The sequence below is a fragment of the Pundamilia nyererei genome, unplaced genomic scaffold (assembly GCF_000239375.1).
Source record: "Pundamilia nyererei isolate P.nyererei 1_Seehausen unplaced genomic scaffold, PunNye1.0 scaffold00409, whole genome shotgun sequence".
NCBI lineage: Eukaryota > Metazoa > Chordata > Actinopteri > Cichliformes > Cichlidae > Pundamilia > Pundamilia nyererei.
Window position 1 is genome coordinate 102,091 of NW_005187810.1, and position 5,445 is coordinate 107,535.

Below are 5,445 nucleotides of genomic sequence, written 5' to 3' on the forward strand. Positions count from 1 at the left end.
TCACTCTCTCCCGGCGGAGAGCTCTGCGGAGAATTTGGGCTTCACGATCTACTGGCTCTTCAAGGAAGGAGCACGCCATGTCTGACACTTCCTACTGTCAGGTTTCCGACAAAGAGGCGGAGACAGTCAGGGTTAGTTGTAGCAAACCTGCTAGGGGGCAGGTTAGCTTCACGGAGTGTGTCGTCATAGTAACTCACTCAGGCTTCAGCTGAACTCGCTTTGTGAAACCGAAACCCAGAGTTTTCGTTAACTCAGGGTATACTTACTCAGTTTTTCCACTAAACCGGCTTCCTGAAACAGGGCCCTGGTAATATATATTGAGTGTTTAGAGCTACTGTAGTGATACACAAGTCAAGTACTCTAGACCACTCCACCTGTGCTCCACTGTGAATATGAAGTCTTTATGGTTAATGCCAGTGCCCTTAAGTCTATCATCGTCACTCTAAACAAACAATTGCATTATCTGCTGCTCAGAGATGGTAAAAACAGTCCTTGAGTTATTTTCAGCCCTGAGTCTTGATTCTACACAAAAACAGGCAGTTTTTTTGTTTGGTTTTCTTTTTTGTGTACAACAGTATTTTCACACTTCTTACTCATCTTTGAAAAAGAACCCGTTATGGAATGACTAAATGCAAGGTGTTTAATACTTTAACAGTTCAGATGGTAGAATTACTGTGGGCAGTAATATTCGCCTGATTTTTTTTGCCGTCCAGAGAGACAGACAGAAAGGCCAGGGTCCAGCCTACTTGTAAAGCAGGTTAACTCATATATTGCTAGGGTCTCCAAGGCAAACTGGTCCTGGTTGAAGGACCAGAGAAGCGATTTAGATGCCTACGATGAGTAATAGAGCAAGGGAACGGTTTACCCTGCCTGGGATAGGGTTAGCAGCTCTGTCCGGCCCCTGCTGGGGGGCCTTTGGGTCTCGGGTCTGTGGACTCAGAGCTCGGTCTGCTCTGGCACGGACAGCTGCCACAGGCTTCTACACTGTGGCTGCTGGGTGACGCTTAAGTTGATTGTTGCTGTGTTGTTTTTGTTATGCTTGTGTTTCACTGGCTCTCTTCACCTTTCCTTCTGTTAACTTTCTTCCCAACTTCTCTTTTCTTATTCTATCTCTTTCCCATCCCCCGGTCCTGTACATTCTGACTGTAATAACTTAAAATCAAAAATATAAAAAATAAATAATAAAGATTGAATAAACTATGAAAATCAAGTAGACCAGTATAGTAAAAGCCGTAATGGGCAACAAACTAATCATGTGATTCAGGTGTGTTGACCCAGGGTGATATCTAAAGCCTGCAGGACACCGGCGCTCGAGGCCTGGAGTTGCCCTCCCCTGGTCTACAGGAATCAAGACTGGGACCAGTAAGATGCAGGAGGAAAAATGGAGTATCCACTGAGTGGGCCACAAGAGCCTAGGTTGTTGGAAACAATGCCTAGATGGCTACTGCTGAGACTTGCCTACCACCAACTACGTTTGATGGACAGGTAGGTGGAGACAGATAACACCAAGAGATATTCTGATAAGTCTCTAGAAAAATAACAAAGGCAAACCTAAAAAAGAAGTTTCATACATGAAGCAGAGGCAAGGAAAACAAACTATATGACGTATTGTTGTGGCATGAATAAAAGATGCATAATTGACACAGGCCTCTTACATTATCCATCCTTGTTTGCAAATCTCCATGTGAAGTTATGACGTTAAGCAGGTCAATCAATCTGAGGGACACGGTGTCACTTATCTAATGACAAAAGATCAAATGCAGCCATTCTCAAATTAAATTTGAACCGCTGGCTCCACCAGCCTTTGGTACCAATGTAAAACTGCCACTGGTGTAAATTAACTTTGTCTGTCGTTGAGCATCAAGTACAATGGCAAACTGCAAACCTGAAATTTTTTTCATTTACATGCTAAGTTTTGTTTCTTATGGCCAGATGGTTCCTATTAGGGGTGGAGGATTCATGCAAGCTTCCTTAATAGCAATGAAGAGAACAGCTAATTAAATACAATTTTACAATAAATGATTCTAAAAATTAAGAAAATTAAAGTTGAGAGAATTTTAGTGCCAGCTCAGGTGTCAGCAATTCAAATTTGAATTCAAATGTTTCAGTGTGGCAGTTAGCCACATTGTGCAGTTATCATAACATATATAGGAAGCCTTATGATGACTCTTTATTGTGCCCTAGCAAACGTTAATGTCATGCAGTGCCTATGCCCCTATCCTCACTGCATCTGAAAGGTGCAAAGGATGGGAAACTAGATGACCTGATCAGAGGAGCCCAAAGGATGAGCCCTGGCTTCTTCCTTGGTGATTTCAAAACTAGGATGCCATCACTTGCATTATCGAAGACAATAGTCCATAGGCTACTTGAGCTGTGTACTTATCACAGCGTGTGCATCATGAATAGCTGTGGATACAGCAGCGCAGTGTTATGGCAGTACCCCATTACCAGAACACGGTGTTAAGTGTTCAACACATCAGACCATGCCTCGCAAGACAGACAGCACGACGCAGAGTTGAGTATCATTCACAGCATGAACAATGGGATAAAGAAGACACTAGGGACTGATGTAAAAGGTTTCACCCCCCTCAGATCACTGGATCCGAGAAACAAATGGCCCAATAGGTGGAGCTGCGTGCAGTTATATTCTGCACCATATATTCTTCATTCACCTCTGATGTCAGCAGCACACCAAACCTGAGATTCTGGCGTTTTGGGCAAAATAAATTTATATTTAAAAATCGATTCAGGATTTTTAAAGACTCGATATCACATTATCCAAATTAGAATAGATTTTAATCGATAATCAAAAACCACCCCTACATCTGATGCTTTAATGACTTGCTGAAGTAGATCTGCATTATGTGAATCTCTTGTACTAATACTAACAGTAACAGTAACATAATAATAACAGCAAAGAAGCTTAAGTTTATATACGGTGGGAAAATATCATAATAGAAACCTGTGAAGGTTCTCAGTCATCCAGGTCATCGTAGTCAAAGGAGCTTGCAAAGAAAAGCGTTTGGACTTCTTTAAGTTGCTTGAAGACGTTTCACCTCTCATCCGAGAAGCTTCTTCAGTTCTAAGGTCAAATGGTGGAGAGTCCCAGATATAAACCCAAGTGGGAGTTTCCCCCCACAGAGGGACAAAAGGACCCCCTGATGATCCTCTAATCGCCTGAGCCAAGGTGTGAAACTGGGTGTGGGTCCCAATCAGCCAGAGTTTCGGGTGAGTTCATTGTGAAACCTGGCCCCACCTTATCATGCGAATTCCTGAGGTCAGATTGCTGGGTCTGAAATGCAACACGCTCAGACAAAAACTGGTTCACCCGAAAGATAAAACTCCAAAACACAGACTTAACAATGTGGTGTATGCTGTACAGTGCAGCGAGGAATGCCCAGACCTCTACATTGGAGAGACCAAACAGCCACTTCACAAGCGCATGGCACAACACAGAAGAGCCACCTCCACAGGACAAGACTCAGCAGTCCATCTGCATCTAAAGGTCAAAGGTCACTCTTTCGAGGATGCCAATGTTCACATTTTGGACAGAGAGGACAGATGGTTTGAAAGAGGAGTGAAAGAAGCATCTATGTCCACTGTGAGCGACCATCTTTGAACAGAGGCGGGGGTTTACGACACCAACTCTCTGCCATCTATAATCCAGTTTTGAGATCCCTTCCCAGACGCCTTAACGCCCACTCACATCCTGGGCCATCTGACCTCAGGAATTCGCATGATAAGGTGGGGCCAGGTTTCACAATGAACACACCCGAAACTCTGGCTGATTGGGACCCACACCCAGTTTCACACCTTGGCTCAGGCGATTAGAGGATCATCAGGGGTCCTTTTGTCCCTCTGTGGGGGGAAACTCCCACTAGGTTTATATCTGGGACTCTCCACCATTTGACCTTAGAACTGAAGAAGCTTCTCGGATGAGAGGTGAAACGTCTTCAAGTAACTTAAAGAAGTCCAGACGCTTTTCTTTGCAAGCTCCTTTGATCATAATAGAAACCTGAAAACATTTGCTGGCTCAAAGACCAGCCTCGTACTGTAAAGCAGCAGCTCTGTGAATGACTTTGGCCATTCACAGAGTTGCATGGACATATTAATGGATTTGAATTAATATGTCCTGTCATAGTTTTGGGTCAGTTTGACCCAGTATTTTGAGTTCTCATGTTTTGGTTTGATTTTGTATTGTATTCTGATAAGTGTCCTTTCTTGATTATTATTAGAACTCTATGTTTCAGTTTATTCTGGTTAAGGCTTTAGTTCTTAGGTTTTGTTTTGGTGCCCTCGTTTTTCCTGCCGGTGTAGTTCAGAGTCTAGTCTGCGTTTGTGTTGTTATTTCCTGTTTTATTGTGAAGGTCCATGTCTTATGTCAGTGTGTCTAGCTTCGCTCCCCCTGTCTCATTAGCCCTAATCTCTCCCAGCTGAGTCTCCCTTCTGTTTTCCATTCTCTGATTGCGCCCCAGTGTATTTAAGTCCTGTCTTTCTCGGTGTCAGTGTCGTACCATCAGATTGTGCCTGTGAGTTTCTGTTCTCAGGGTTTCTTGCGATGTTTTGTGCCAGCGATGTTTTGTTCATCGCTGGCAATAAAGCTGCGGTTTTTAGTTGCAATCTGTCTACGAGTCCTGCATTTGGATCCTCACCTCTGCCTACCCGCACAGAGTCCTGACAGAACGACGCGACTAGCATGGGTCCAGCAGACTCGCGCGTCGCCTCAGATTGGGAGTATCTCGCACAGCTGTGGGATTACTACAGGAGGATAACCCAGGCTGCGGACCCCTACAAGAGGCAACTGGAGGTAGTGTTTTTTGATCACTTTTTGTTAGTGATGGCCAAATGAAGCTTTCTGAAGCTTGTATTGAAAACGGTTCATTACTCGAAACTTTTCAACACAGTCCTCTCTGGTGACATCCAAACCATTAAGAGCAGCTTGAATCCACAAAATAAAACCAACTGCTTCATTATGATTGCTCACTCTACAGAGTGGGATTCTGTCTGATATTGGGCCGCCGTTGTGTTGCTTTGAACGTGTATTTTTTTTGGTGGTTTAAAAAAAAAGTGTTTTATTTGTTTAATAAATAATTTTGACCAGTAAACATGTTCAAACATGCACCATGGTGTGGTCTTTCTTTGCTTGTGACTTCTTGATGTTGGTAAATACTGTGATGGCATGCCACACATGGTAAGCTCCACACCTCACCACCTGTTGATTCACTTTAGTTTAATTTACAGTCACTACTTTAAAATATTCTATTTATTGTTCAATATCGTTTCTTTATTAAATGTATTCATTTTTCCATCACACCTTCCAATGTTTATATGGCGTGCACACATATTAACCTTGCAAGGTCAAAGTTCTGTTTTATGTTATATTAATACATCTTTGTTTGAGTTACCTGGGGGTTGGTGTCTCCTCCTGTCTGGCAAAAGGTGTGG